At 48.4% G+C, this 16215-nt stretch overlaps 1 protein-coding gene across 11 annotated transcripts in view; it reads left to right on the top strand.

Moving 5' to 3' along the window:
• The window catches only part of LOC119962769 (protein unc-13 homolog B-like), a 746238-nt gene that overhangs the window by 168855 nt on the left and 561168 nt on the right, over nucleotides 1-16215 (top strand). The gene's annotated exons all lie outside the window — the stretch shown is intronic.

The following is a 16215-nucleotide window of genomic DNA, read 5'->3' on the forward strand; positions in this document are numbered from 1 at the left end:
TACTACGAACAGCAAAGGTCCCAGCACTGATCCCTGCGGAACACCACTGGTCACAGCCCTCCAATTAGAAAAGCACCCTTCCATTGCTACTCTTTACCATATCCCCCTTGCCCCCGATCCCCGTCTGCGTGTCTAACCATGCATGCTGTATTGTGTATTGCAGGACGTCGTGGCACCCGTCCCCGTGGATGCTGACCACCCACAGGATAATGCAGGGCGGCCACGGGACAGGGAGCGACCTGGCTCATCAGGCATACCACGCCCCCGGGACGAAGAAGGGTGGCCGGCCACGAGACAGGGAGGAACCCGGCCCCTCAGGACGTCCCAGGGCAGCCACGAGACAGGGACAGACCTGGAGCACCAAGACCACGCCCCCGTCTCGTGCGTGTGCGGCGATGCAGGCAGGCAACACCCAGCGACGCGGGGGGATGCCACAGGCCCCCATTGCAGCTGAGCTAGGACACCCACGACACCGACACCCACGAGACGGGTGGACAGGAACCACCAAACCAGGAGACTATGGACTTTAGGTCGGACGAGGAGTACGCCATTACGCCACTGCTATCTCCTACACCCTCCACCATCGCAGAGATATTAACCTCGGTTGGACACTTTAGCAATCAGGCTTCTGGTTCACTCACTGGTGCGCACAACACAGCCGTACCGGTACAGAAGGTGGAGGTAGGAGCAGCCGAGGGGCCGCGAGGTCGGAGGGCATTCTGGTGCAAGCAACCATCTGCCGCCCAGACGGGTCCCGGGTTCCTGGAGTTGCCACACCGACCCATAGACCCGATGCAGTCACGGAACCAGGGATGATCGAAGGGGGTGACGGCCGGCTTGCGGCGGTTGCAGACGCAGGTGGAGGAGTCCACCCACGTCCAGGAGCTGGGAATGGTGCCGGCCATGCGTGCCACCCAGGCCGAAACCTCACGGGTGGCATCTGCGGTGGAGGCAATGGGGGTGACGGTGTCAGACATGGGGAGCAGTATGCAAGGCCTGGGGCTTTCCGTGCAGGCGGCGTCTGTGGCCCAGGACATGGCTGCCCTCTCACAGGAAGCCATGAGCCAGAGCCAGCGGCAGGTGGCAGAGGCGCTCAACTTCGTGGCCCGGTCTTAGCAGGCCATGTCCCAGTCTCTGCAGGCCATCGCTGAGGGCATCGGCGCCATTGCCCAGGTGCTGTCTGGCGTCGCACAGACACAGACAGTGATGGCCACCTCCTTGTTAATATCAGCATGGGCCTACAGGACTGGCAGCGCCAGGTGTCGGGGGGGGGGGGGGGGCGTCGGATGGTCTGTCCGTTCGCATACCCGACCCATGTAGACTCCCAAGGGCCATCGGGCACTTCGAGAGAGGCGGAGGTGCTGAGGCCCATTCCGGTTCCCCCTGTGGGGGAGGACCCGGAACACCGCGGCACCTCGGACTCTTTCTCCCCCCCCCCCCCCCCCCCCCCCCCCCCCAATCGCTCCCAGGGGCATCTGGTGGGCAGCGGGCAGGACAGGCTGGCAGCTCGCAATCCCAGTCGCCTGAGCCGCAGCCTGGCCCATCTAGGCCGGGCCGCCCCAGGAAATGGCCAAAGGGGTCCCTAGTCACAGGGTAGGAATCACAGGAGTCTACCTCCAGTTCTGTGTACCGTCTGGGGAACCACCTAGACGTAGTCAAAGGGCCTGTAAGGCCAATCAATTAGACACTGAGTAGGTTGGCACAGGTGCAGGGCACAGATGAGTTATAGGGGCTAGGGCATGTGTATGAACTGTTTGTTATTAAAATCACTTTCACACCTCCAGAAGCTGCCTCTGTGCTCTGTCCGAAGCGTGCGGGGGTGTCACGTACGTTGGGCGCCAGTGTGTGTGAGGGGTGGAGGGGTGATAGAACGTCGACCTCAGGTGATTGTGCCCCGCCTACCCCCGGGTCTCTTTCCCCCCCCCATAGTTAGTGAATCGGGCGGCTATCAGCCTGTCCCGTGCCCGCTGGCCCAGCCGGTAATGGTGGGCAGCTTCCCGTCCATGTCCAGCCCGTCTGTCCTGACGAATGCCCTCATCCTCCTCATCTGGGGAGGACTGCGCCTCATCCTGCTGCTCCTCCACTCTCCCCTACTCTCCTTGCAGCACATCGTCCCTCTGCTGAGCTATGTGGTGCTGGACGCAGCACACCACAATGATGTACCCTATCTGGTGGGTACTGGAGGGCCCATCCAGAGCAGTCCAGGCACCTGAAACGCATTTTTAGCAGCCCAAAGCACCTCTCTATCACACCCCTGGTCGCTGCATGGGCATCGTTGTAGCCGGCCTCCGTGTCAGTCTGTGGCCTCCGTATAGGCGTCATCAACCACGACAGCAACGGGTAACCCCTCAGCCGCAGGGGCGTCCCTCGAACATTGCGGGGATGAACGACTGCGCCAATACAAATGAGTCATGTACATTGCCCGGATACCGGGCACAGATGTGCAGGATCATCATGTGGTGGTGGTGCCATGGCGACAGAGACGCCCGATGAGGCCCTGTGTGTACTGGGGTGGGGTTAAAGGAGAGAGAATTCAGGTGCTGAAAACCATGATGTTTGAGCAATTCGGAGAAAACCTGGCACACAGGGGCGCTTAGTAAAAAAACGGGTTTGTCCCTGTAAATCAGAATGTCTGGTCTCCCAAATGGTTATAGTAGATATTAATGTTCCCTTGACAATAGGGGCTGGTTTAGCACAGGACTAAATCTCTGGCTTTGAAAGCAGACCAAGGCAGACCAGCAGCATGGTTCAATTCCCATACTATCCTCTCCGAACAGGTGCTGGAATATGGCGACTAGGGGCTTTTCACAGTAACTTCATTTGAAGTCTACTTGTGACAATAAGCGATTTTCATTTCATTTCATTTCAATATTTTGAGAGGTAGGAAGTTCTTCAGGTAGCCTGATCCTACATCGAAGTCTCTCGTCATTTGTCTTATTGCTCATCCCAATGCAGAAACCTAGATGTTGTATTTTCACCCTATGGGAAAATAGGGGCGAGATGCAATTTCTTCTCTTATTAGATCCCTGTGCCTTGTGCGTTGTTATCTGGTCATTCCGATCAGTGTTTTAGGAGCCTCTGATGATGCTTTGTAACTGTCTTTACTCAGTTCATGAAATTGACTGGGTAACTGATATTCAGCCCTATAACTGTATGTAAGGAAACATCATGGCCCCAGTACGATTTTTATATGTTGCCACGACAAAGGAATCCTGTGGCAAATTGTATTGTGACTATTTTAGAACTATTTATACATAATTGGGTAACTGGTAGTTTTGTGTTGGTTATAGAATACATAATGGAATTTTGTGTTGAGAAATAACTGGAGAGTTAACAGCAGTTCGAGTACCCGGCTGCCCCATGGTACAATCGTACCTTGCCGATAGGCTCTGCAGTGAAATCAATGTAAGGACATAAAGTTGAGGCACTCACAAACTAGGTAACCGTGAACACAACAGAAAAAGTATATGGACTGATGCACTCAAGTGGAAGTGAATTGTCAACCACGATTAGTCAAAACAACCTCACTGATCCTGAAAATTAAATTTTACAAGTCTAGAGTTTCATTTCTGTGGAACAGTGTTGGAAATTTTAAAATATATTTCTTTCTGTCTTTTCTAGTTTTCTCTTTCCCGCTCTGTTTTCATGTGGGAGAGTGTTTAATTCATATGGAGGTGGATTTCCTGTCAGATTAGAGCTACTAGGGGGGTGTGAATGGAGGGAGGGTCAGACAAATTGTGGGACTGATTTACATTCCCCATGGCAACCATCACTAAGACTGCTGGTTGTTGTAAAGCACCTGCTGATTATGCCGAAGCCTTCCCCAGCACCAAAGAAAGCAAGCTGTCACAGGAAAGTCAGAAGCCTGGCAGAGCTGCCCCTCGCTTAATCAATATCAATCTGGATCTAATTTTGGAGGGCGTGAGGGAGAGAAGGGTGGGCGTCATCCCAGAGCATGGCAGGAGGAGTGCTAAGTAGACCACTGGAGTGTTGTCTTGCAGCCTTGTGTTTTCCTGCATTTGGGTTGTGTAAAAATGATGTGTTAAGCCACACATCTGGACATCTGGAGCTCCTTTGATTGCTGATGTGACAGGAAAAGTGGTATGCACGTGTTCGTACAGGCATCTCAGACTCCTTTCCATTCCTTTTCCCTCAACCTGGATCAGAAAGGCTCAAGAGATCCCGGAGTCATTCATGGCATCCTCACCAGCCTTTTTTAATTCTTTTGTGGTTTATGGGTATCATTGGCAAGTCCAGAATTTGTCGGCCATCCCTAATTGACCTTGAGCTGAGTGGCTTACTAGGTAGGAGTCAACAACATTGGGTTTGGAGCCTCAAGGCGGCCAGAATAAGTAAGGACGGCAGATTTCCTTCCCTAAAGGACGTTAGTAAACCAGATGGGTTTTTATGATAGCCAATGATGGTTGTTATGGTCACCATTACTGAGACGAGCTTTCAATTCCAGATTTACTTTAAATATTTTCACTGAAATTTAAATTCCACTAGCTGCCATGGTGAGATTCAAACCTCTATCCCCACAGCATTAACCAGGACCTCTAGCTTACTAGCCCAATGACAAAATTGTTTTGCCACCATTTCCCCACCCACTCTTGCATCCCGAGTAGTGCATGGCTAACTCTTCATGTGGAAGAGGGGCACCTCTATGTCCAATGTCATTTATCTTCACCTCCACTTTCCTTTCCTCTCTCATCTCCAGCTCTTCCCCAATGAGCTGTCTCCAGGACCTTCCCATTCTCAAAAGCCATGCCCTTCTGGAGGGTCATAGGGAGCATGCAAAAAGACATTGTAACCCTTTCAGGAGTGTATTGGAGGGCATCACCCAACTGACCTAGGCATCAAAATTGCATCTTTAGAAACCTGATGGCCTGCTCACTGGCAGTCCTACTGAGTCAGTGGCTTTGGTTGTATCACCTTTGTGTCTCTGTCTGGGCTCCTGTGGAGCTGCATGTCTCTTTGTCTTCAAAGGATATTCCTTTCCCTGGATCCATCCTTGCACTTTGATGGGTGCATGTGAAGATTTGAAGCCTGGAGTGACTGAGGATGAAGGAATCATGGAAGTTGCCATGAAAACGAGCAGACAAAGGAAGCTCTTGTTGTGGCCGCAGACCAGTTGAGGGAGTGGGAAGCTCTTTCTGTTAATGGATCTCACTGACCAGTTACTCAGTTCCTTGGTGGCCATATAGTTGTGAGATGTCAGTAAGGTTTATAACCAATTCTTGGAAGCAGAGAAGTTCAAGGCCACTGTGACTTTGAAGGCCATTGGCAAAGCATGACGACCAGTGCTGTGAGGTATGAGGTCTTCAATGGCAAGGTCACAGATTTCTATGACCATTTACCTGTAGAGTCCTGCAACATTGGGTCTTGGTCATCTGCATTTATCTGTCCTTTGCAGTAAATCTTGCAATGAAGGTATAGTCTACTTGTCCCTCCTAGCCTCTTTTCTCTTCATTGCCTTTCTTGTGGAGGGTATTGCTCCTTGTTGCCTCTGGCTGCAGCCTTCCTTTTGGTCAATTGACTGCTCTCTTGTGATTGGTTGCCTTTTCCTTGCTCACCTGCACTGTCAAACAGGAGGGGTGTGTGGGGAGGCAGATGAATGGACTTTTATTCAGTTCCTGAGAGCTGAGTGCCCACTCTCTCCACCACTAATACAGCGTCAAGGGCACCTTCTTTGATTGCTGAATTCATCTTTGCCCCACTGATCCTCTTAAGGGGCTGGGTGATACCCTGAAGACGCCATGAATTGTTCCTTTTGTATACCCACCTTTATTCAGCTGTTCGGAAACTAGCAACCCCTGAAATCCTTGTGTTCCCTTCAAAATTCCACAATAAGATTGTAATTAACTTTTTAACAACTTTAATTGGCCTCAATGGCAAGTCAAGCAAGAAGGTATCCCTGTTTCTTGCCTTGGTGAACATTGCCGGCACTGTGAATGATATCTTCAAAAAGACATGCTGGACAGCGCCTCTAGTATTGTCACACCCTTGCCATGGTTTCTGACTAATGCCCCGCGTGTCTCTGTTAGGATACATCAATCTGATTGGTTGGAGAGCTTCTCTGTTCTTGCCCTGCTCACAGACCTCCTGTAGTGGGTGTTGTGGTGGACCAGGTTCCCAATGGCAATGTGTCCATGCTTGAAAACCTGCAAAAATTCTCATGGCATCTGTCAGTACAGTCAGTGAATGCAAAATCTGGTTCATTAAGGCCTTTCTAAATACTTTATAAAAATGATCCAGACTTTTCAAGCACTTATAACAAAGGAAGTTACTGTACATAGTGTACTTAAGTGATAATTGTGTTATTGGCAAACATGAAACATTTGTTACAGGAACTTGGCCAGCACGCTGCAAAAATCGTAAAACGCATGTGCCACTGGGGAGAAATGCAGGATGTGTGAAGATGTGCTATCAATTATTCATGTTTAACTAAGTAATTGAAGTATTACAAAAGTATTTCTCTGGAGAAAGCAGCTAATGTGAGTTTTGTGCTTTCATGCATTGCATATAGTATATAATAGGAAAAATATTTGCTGCAGCTAGTATTGAAAATGCTATTTGTGGAAGATGTTGCATGCTGAGTTTGACTTTTGAAATTCCCAAAAGAATATTTCTAAGGATAGATTTATTTTTATATTTTGGATTTATGACATGCTTTTTTAAAAGCAAATTATTTTTCCTTCCCCTTCTCTGGTTAAGAAGTTGAGCAGCCAGCTTGTTCCAATGCCTTCAGCGGTCTGTCACCAGCTACTAGTTGGGACTGTCATTTGTGCCTTCACCGATTTCTGTGAAAGTGTTCTGCCGTGAATTAATCATGTTGCAAAATTGTGGTTACTAGCTCACTTTTTACCACCATGAAGAATGTCATGCTGCATATCCACTATCCTGTGCTTCTACAATCAATTTGTCAATTTCAGAACAGCATTGCAGATTGATGACTAATGATGTCCAAGCACTGGACTTAAAAATTCTGATTTCAGACTATTTTTCTGCATAAAAATTAAAATATATTTAAAAATCAAATATAGTCATTGCAGAAGTTGAAACTGTATATTTTTAAATCATATTATTGGATGGATAATATTCCTGTGCAATTACATATACAAGAGACTAGATGGTGATACAATTGCAAGGTGATATCCTTCAGTTTTTGGTTGTTCATCATGGAATAAAAGAATAGGCTCCATCTGTACTGCAACCATCGTCAGTCTATTGTGCCCCTGCCGGCTCTCTGCAAGAGCAATTCAACATTTCTTTGCTTTTCTGATAATTATCCAATTCCCTTTTGAAAGCCATGATCAAATCTGCCTCCAACATAATCCCAGGCAGTGCATTCTAGATTCTAACCACTTGCTGGGTAAAAAAAGCTTTTCCTGATGTCACCGTTTCTTCATTTGTCAATTAGCTTCAAATCGGTGTCCTGTGGTTCTTAGTCCTTCCACAGGACAGTTTCTACCTATCTGCCTGATCCACCCCTTCATCATTTTGAACACCTGTCAAATTTCATCTCATTCTCTTCAAGGAGAACAGCCCCAGCTTCAATCTGTCTGTACAACTGAGGTCTTCACATCCTTTCTAAAGGGTGCCCAGAACTGGACACAGTACTTAGTTGAGGCTGAACCAAACTTTTACAAAGGTCTATCGTAGCTTTCTTGCCTTTATTCTATATGACCCTGTTTGTAAAGTCCAGCGCTGCCACCTTCAGTGATGTGTGCAGACACCCAGGTTTTGCTGCTCCTTTTATTCCACGGACTGTAACTTTACTCACAAGCCTATTCTGTGGCATTTTGTCATAGTTGTTGGAATTCTGTGTCTGCGTCAGCCATATCATCATAGAACCCCATCAACCCTTTCTGTTATCTCATCAAAAAACTCAAGCAAAAAAGTCAATCATGATTTGAAAAATGAAAATCGCTTATTGTCACGAGTAGGCTTCAATGAAGTTACTGTGAAAAGCCCCTAGTCGCCACATTCCGGCGCCTGTCCGGGGAGGCTGGTACGGGAATCTAACCGTGCTGCTGGCCTGCTTGGTCTGCTTTAAAGGCCAGCGATTTAGCCAAGTGTGCTAAACCAGCCCCTGTTGCCTTTAGGCAACCATCTGTTGCCTTTAACAACAGATTTGTGCTGGCATACCCTTATTAATTCATATTTTTCCAAATGACTGTTAATTTTGTCCTGAATTTTTGTTTCTAAAAGCATTCCTGCTAGCAAGGTGAAACAGACTGGCCTGTAGTTGCTGGGTTTATCCTTCAGGGATTTAACATTTGCTCTTCTCCAGTCTTCAGCATTACTTCTATATCTGAGGAGAAAAGAAAGATTGTGGCTAGTGCCTCTGCAATTTCCATCTTCACTTCTCCCATTATCCTTGAATGCATCTCATCTGGTCCTGGTTACTTGATGACTTGAATTATAGCCAGCCCATTTAAAACCTTTTTTACTTTTGGCCCTAGGACATTACAAATGCGAGTAAGAGGAGGCCATACGGCTCTTTAAGTCTGCTCTACCATACAATAAGATGAAAGCTGATCGACCTTCCCGCCCTATCCCCTCATTCCTTGATTCCGTTTGTGCCCATGTACTTACTAATTTCCTTGAGTAAACAATATCTGAGCATCCACAGTCCCTTGGGGTAGAAACTTCCAAAGAATCACCACCAGTGAAGAAATTTCACAGGTTCACAGAATCTTTACAGTGCAGAAGGAGGCCATTCAGCTCATCAAGACTGCACTGGCTCTCAAAGAGCATTCTACCTAGTCCCACACCTCTGCCTTATCCCGGTAACTTTGCATATTATTTTCAGAAAGCGAGCCCATTCCCTTTTGAATACCTTGATCAAACCTCCCTCCACCACCCTCTCAGGATGTTCGTTCCTGACGCCAACCACCCTCTGGGTAAAAGCCTTTTTCCTCTATGCTTTTACTCCTTTTGCCAATTATTTTGAATCTGTGCTCTCCGGCTCTTGACACTCACTCGAGTGGGAACAGTTTCTCAGTATTTACCTGTCCATACCCCTTAGGATCTTGAATATCTCAATCAAGTTTCTTCTCTGCCTTCTTTTCTCTAAGGAACAAAGTCCTGATCTCATGAATTTATCCTCATGGTTATGGTTCTTTATCCCTCGAATTATTCTTGGGAATCTCCGCTGTACTACCTCCACACCTTCACACCCTTCCTTGAGTATCCAGAGCTGTATGCAGTACACAAGATGAGATCTAACTAGATTTCTCCTCCTCTGAGTCCTTAATGATCCCCCATTTTCCTGCCGCAATGATCCCTAGTTCTAGATTCTCCAGACTCGATGCGTGAATAGGGGCAAGTACCAGTGGACGACCGATTTGTAGAATAATTTCTCAGGAGGCGATGTATTTCAAAATGGAAATGCTTCATGCTGCCATATGGTGTCAATAGGATTTTTGTTTGTCTGTTAGGGTTAAAGGAAGTTGATGGTTTTCCAAACACACTCCTCTGTTTTATGTACCTGCAATTTTATTCATAAATTATACATTTTTGTGCCATGCAGTGTCCAGTTGTTGAATATTTTGAAATAAAATTATGAACGGTTGACGTAAGCACATCTTCCAAAAATCCCACTGTTAAAAAAAAAACATTCAAATAGCATGACAAGCATAGCCATCCCCCAAGCTAAGATTAGAATGATCCAATCGATGTTTCCATCCTCATTTGCTTGGCTTCCTAGAGAAGGATGTAAATCTGCAGAACTATTAACATAACTGATAAGTATAATTACAGCTGCAATTCCTTTGCTTCGTTTTGAAGGGCAAAATGGATACAAAATCTAAGTTCGGAAGGTAACCGTGAAACCTATGCTATGGGACACTAATATACAAATATTTAATTCTTGTATATTATTTTGCCTGCTGTTTTGCCAATGTAATTGATTTAATATGCGGTAACTTCTGATGGGATGGCAATCGAGTTGGGTTGCCACTCTGGTGAAAGTTAGTAACTTAAAATCTGGGCAATCCTATCTTGGGTACCAGGTCAGACCATGGAGGCAAGGATGGGGAGGGCGGAGGAACTGTCGGATTGAGCTGGGGGGGGGGGGGGGGGGGGGGAAAGAGAGAGAGGAGTCTGGATAAGCCTAGGGTGGGAAGAAGGCAAGGGAGGGATAAGGCTGGGTCTTGGGGGGTGGGAAGTGTCAGGCCAGAACCAGGCTTTCGGTTGAGGGGGGCTGCGGTGGCGAGAGTTGAACTTGGTGCTGTTTTGTGGGGGGTGAGTGGGTGAGAATCGGACCTGACAGCAGGGAGGGGATGGGTCCCTAGGGTTATCGGGGGAATTTTTTGGGTTGCTGAGTTCTTATTGGGGCAGGGGGGTGTTGCATTTACTTGGGGATGAGGGGAGTCAGAGAGGTTAGGGAGGAGTATTGGGTTGGAATAGATGTGGGGGAGAGGTGGTCAGGAGACCCTCTGTATTTAGGGGGGAGTCCTGTGTGAGGTTGGTGTGGGTCTGTGCAATAGTTACCCAGATGTTAGAAGCAGGGCATGCCAATGTATATTCCCATGAAGGAGATAGGTAAGACAAACAAATCCAGAGCTCCATGGATGAAAAAGGAGACAACAATTATGAAAGAGGAAAAAGTATGCTAATGATAGATGTCAGGTGGACAATAGAGAACCAAGCTGAATATGGATGGTGCAGAGAGGAATTTAGAAAGCAAGCAGATGCATAGAGGGAATATGAGAACGGACTGACAATTAACATAAAAAGGGAATCAAGAGTTCTTTCGACATATGAATAGTGAATGGAGAAGTGGGGCCAATTAGGGTCCAAAAAGGGAATTTAAGCATGGAGACATGGGGCATAGCTGAGGTATTAAATTAATAGTTTTGGAGACTTCCGGTGGCGGCCATGGTGTGAGTGGTCGCACACAGGGCAGCTCCTGCTTGAAGGCACAGGAAAAAGCTCTTTTTACCCGATATTGGGTGCAACTTCGACAGAAAGATGTGGGTAAAGGTCGGAGGAGTAGTTTCCCCCAGGAGCGGTATGTCCGCTGGTTACCAAACCCGGCAGAAGACGGTGAAAGACCAGGCCAAGGAATTGGAGGAGACTAGTGGCGCAGCACCAAGTGGAAGGTGGCGGAGGGAAAAGGGCTTGTACAGTCGAAAAACCCCAGATGGAGCAGTTGATGGCTTTCATCAAGGATGAGTTTCGCTAGCAGAGGAATGAGATGCAGGAGGATCGATTGAAAGCCATTGAAGCGGCTGTGGCACCCCTGAAGGGCTCGATGGAGAGGGTGGAGAAATGTTTTGAGGTTCAGAGATCGCAGATTCGAGTGACTAAAAGGGTGTTGTCGGATCACAGCGATCGGGTGGTGGCATTGGAGGTAGAGATGGGCTCTCGGGAGACCTTTGCAGGAGACATTGATATTACCCACTTCTAACATCTGGGTAACTATTGCACAGACCCACACCAACCCCACACGGGACTCCCCCCAAACCCCTAAATACAGAGGGTCTCCTGACCACCTCTCCCCCACATCTAACCAACCCAATGAATACTCCCCCCTAACCCCTCTGACTCCCCCCACCCCTAAGTGAATACAACACCCCCTGCCCCAATGAGAACTCACCAACCCAAAGAATTCCCTCGATAACTTAGCAAAGATGGAAGAGCAGGAAAACAATTCGAAAAGGCAGAACCCTGCGGATAGAGGGTCTGCCTGAAGGAGTGAAAAGTGTGAGTACCATCAGGTACGTGTCAAAGATGCTGCGAAGGTCCAGGTTAGACTAAGGAAGGGGTGGGTTGGGCAGGTTTTCCACTTGGGGTTTGATTCAAAGTCGTGGGGAGTGGCAATTATAATGAGTAAGAAAATGGGGTTTGTGAGCACGGAGGAAGTGAGGGGCCTGGGTGGGAGACATGTGATTGTGAGCGGAGTATTAGAACGGACGCCGGTGGTGTTGGTGAATGTGTAGGCACCGAATTGGGATGATGTAGGTTTTATGAGGGGGTTGCTGGCAGCAATCCTGGACTTGGCGAAGCACTAGATAATTATGGGAGGAAATTTTAACTGAGTCCTATAATAATAATAATCTTTATTGTCACAAGCAGGCTTACATTAACACTGCAATGAAGTTGCTGTGAAAATACCTTAGTCACCACGTTCCTGCGCGTGTTCGAGTACACAGAGGGAGAATTCAGAAGGTCAAATTCACCTAACAGTACGTCTCTTGAGACTTATGGGAGGAAACTGGAGCACCCGGAGGAAGCCCACGTAGACACGGGGAGAATGTGCAGACTCCACACAGTGACCCCAGCCAGAAATCTAACCTGGGACCCTGGCACTGTGAAGCTATAGTGCTAATCACTGTGCTACTGTGCTGCCCTAGAGCTGAGGGTGGATAGGTCGAGCCCCAGATCGATGGGTAGGATACGAATGGCAAAGGTGCTGTGTGGGTTTATAGAAACGATGGGTATGGTGGACATATTGTTGTGTTTGAAGCACCCGGGGGAAGGGACCTTCACATGTCTATGGGGTGTATTCCAGAATTGACTGTTTTGTGGTCAGCCGAGAGGTTTTAGTTAGGGTGGAGGGTGCAGAGTACGCGGGGATAGTAATTTCGGACCATGCGCCCCACTGGCTGGAGATTCGGCTTTGATCGGGACGGCAGTAGAGGCCGGGGTGGAGTCTTGATTTGGGGTTGTTGGTAGATGGAGGATTGTAATAAGGTGCGGGCGGCGATTAAAGATTATGTGGAGTTAAACCAGAATGGAAAGGTGTAGGCGGCCACCTTTTGGGAAGCGCTAAAAGCGGTAGCCCGAGGGGAAATTATTTTGTTCAAGGCTCGTGCGGGTAAGAAAAGGAAGGAGGTATATGACCGACTTCTGAACGAGATACTGGAGGTGGGTAGGGAGTACTCAAGGGTGCCCACTGCGGAGGGATTGGCGAGTAGGAAACCATTACAGGGGCAATTTAAAAGGCTGAAAAAGGGGAGGGTGGTAAGGAAAAAGGGGTGCAGTATGAATACGAGGAGAAGGCGAGCCGCATGCTGACGCGCCATCTGCGGAGACAGGCTGCCTCCAGGTAAATGAAATGAAATGAAAATCGCTTATTGTCACGAGTAGGCTTCAATGAAGTTACTGTGAAAAGCCCCTAGTCGCCTCATTCCGGCGCCTGTCCAGGGAGGCTGGTACGGGAATTGTGAGGATGTGGTGTCCAGAGCCGGGGAAGATAAATGAGGCATTTAGGGAGTATTATAAGGAGTTGAACAAGGCGGATCTGGGAGAGAAGAGGGGGACATGGGACGGTTTTTTTGGTGAACTGGAATTTCCTCAGCTGAAGGAAGAGAAGAGGCAGACCCAAGAGGAGCCCCTGGGGCTGAGGGAGATACTGAACAGTATCGGGGTATGAAGTCAGGGAAGGCCCCTGGGTCTTGATGGATATCCGGCGGAATTCTACAAGGTGTTTGCGACGGACCTGGCACCGTATCTCTTGGAGGCATTTAATCAGGCGTTGGATAACGGGGAGCTGTCGGAGTCGATGACGCAGGCAGCGATCACATTATACCCGAAAAAGTGGAAGGAGTGGTGGAATGTGGGTTATATGGACCCATATAAATGTTAAACAGAGACGTGAAAGTGCTGGCCAAGCTATGGCAGGAAGGATGGAAGGTTGTGCCCCCGGGGTGGTTGCGGAGGGCCAAACAGGCTTCGTAAATTCTAGCAATATAAGGAGGCTATTAAACTTAATTACGACCCTGTCGGGTGCCCAGGTACTGGAGGTAGTGGTGTCCATGGACGCGGAGAAGGTATTCAACCGGCTGGAGTGGCGGTACCTGTTTGAGGTCCTGGGAAGGGTTTGGGCTGAGGTTTGTGGCATTAGTTTGCATGCTATATGTGGCACCGAGGGTGAGTGTGCGGACTAATGACATGGGTTCATGAAACTTCGAATTGCATAGGAAAACAAGGCAGGGGTGCCCGCTGTCACTGCTGTTCTTTGCACTGGCTATAAAGCCTGTGGCAATGGCTCTTCGGGGGTCGGCAGAGTGGCAGGGCATTATGAGGGGACGGAGAGAACATCAGGTATCGCTTTATGCTGACGACCTACTGTTATATGTTTCTGACCCGCTGGGGAGGATAGAGATGATTATGGGCCCACTTGGTAGATTTGGGGTGTTCTCGGGGGTATAAGTTGAATGCTGGGAAAGCAAAGTGTTCCCAGTGAATGAGTTGGAATGGCAAGCCAATTTAATGGGGATGCCATTTTAGTTAGCGAGAGACAGGTTCAGAAATCTCGGGATTTGGGTAGCGAGGGAATGGGCAATGCTTCACAAGTGGAACTTAACAAAGCTGGTGGAGGAGGCCAGGGAGGATCTCTAGGTGGGATACACTGAACTTGACTTTGGCGGGTGTGGTGAATGTAACTTGGTAATTCACACTGTATCTTTGTAAGCGCAGTAGCGTTATCCGACCACTAGGGGGAGTAGCTCTGGGAATGCTCGAGTTTGTACAGGGCTCCACCCTTGGCTCCGCCCACAACTCTTCCCCCTTGTGCTGCTGTATAAATACCCTTGTCCAGAGTCAGCCTGCAGTTTACCGAGAGTTCATCAACGGGTAACAAGCTGGCTCTGTAGTAAGTAGATTAAAACCACTGTTCATACCGGAAAGCACGTGTCTGGTGAATTGATGGTTCCATCAGCGGGGGGGGGGGGTCCAAGTGGTAAAGATGAACATTCTGCCAAGGTTCTTGTTCATTTTCCAGACACTCCCGATCTTTGTTCCGAAGGCCTTTTTTTCGGAAACTGGACACAATCATTTCGGACTTTGTATGGGTGGGGAAAGTGCCAAGGGTTAGGAGGACCGTGCTACAGAGGCAGCAGGGAGGTTGGCGTTGCTGAACTTGCTTCATTACTATTGGCGGCAAACACGGAGAATGTGAGACAATGGTGGTAAGGATGGAGGAGGAATCCTTGTAAGGGACCCAGCTTGAGGGCTATGGTGACAGCAGCATTGCCAATGGTGCCGACTGAGCAGGTACTCGGGAAGCCCGGTGGTGCAGGTCTGGAACCAGTTGAGGCATTTTGGGATGGAGGGGATGTCTGTTTTAACGCCGTTGTGTGAGAATCATGGGTTTGAGACGGGGGGTATGGATGGCAGGAGGTGGAGAGAAGTGGGGCTGGTCAAAGTGAGGGATTTGTATCTGGAGGAAGGGTTTGCCAGTCTGGAGGAGCTGAGGGAGAGGGTAGAGCTCCCGAGGGGGAGTGAGTTCAGGTACCTCCAGGTAAGGGACTTTGCGCGGACGGTCTGGAAGGAGTACCCTAGGTTGCTGAGGTAGTTAGACACTGCTAGAGTGACTGTTGTTCCGGATGTGGAAGGAGAGGGTGGAATTGGAAATATATACAGGTGGCTGGGAGAGTAGGGAGGTGAGCGGGTGGTGAAGGAGAAATGGGAGGAGGAGCTGGAAAGGGAGATCAACTGGGAAGTATGGAGTGAGGCACTGCGTAGGGTAAACGCAACCTCCTCGTGCGCACTGATGAGCCTGATGCAGGGCACATATGACTTGGGCAAGGACGAGTGGGTTCGTCCGGGGTGGCAGACGAGGGTGAGAGGTGTGGGCGGGGACCAGCAAATCTCTCGCATGTGAAAATGAAATGAAATGAAAATCGCTTATTGTCAGGCTGGTTTAGCACACTGGGCTAAAGAGCTGGCTTTTAAAGCAGACCAAGGCAGGCCAGCAGCACGGTTCAATTCCCGTACCAGCCTCCCCGAACAGGCGCTGGAATCTGGCGACTAGGGGCTTTTCACAGTAACTTAATTGAAGCCTACTCGTGACAATAAGCGATTTTCATTTCATTTTTCATTTCAATTAATAGTCTCTTGGGCAACTATGAGTTAATTAAGAAATTACATTGTTAATGGAAAATCACTAAAAGTTGGGTGAGGTCAGAATTTGGCGAGAAGATATATTTCTAAAGATTGTTAAGCAAATAATGAATCTTGGGGTGACTCAGTATCATGTATGGATCTGCATTCAAATGTTCATGCCCCGAGCAGAAGAGGATCAGCAAGAGGATTTGTGAGAAAACAATAATAGATTTCCCGTGTTTCTGTGGAAGTCGATGGATGAACACAGTCAAAAGGAAGATTTTTTTCCTTTTTGAAATGAAGCTATCTTGCACATGATTCTCTCCATTGGACTCTGCTTACTGCAAAGAGTTTTGATTCTCATTTTAATAGAACAGT

This window comes from Scyliorhinus canicula, chromosome 3, assembly GCF_902713615.1.
Source record: "Scyliorhinus canicula chromosome 3, sScyCan1.1, whole genome shotgun sequence".
Taxonomy (NCBI): Eukaryota; Metazoa; Chordata; class Chondrichthyes; order Carcharhiniformes; family Scyliorhinidae; genus Scyliorhinus; species Scyliorhinus canicula.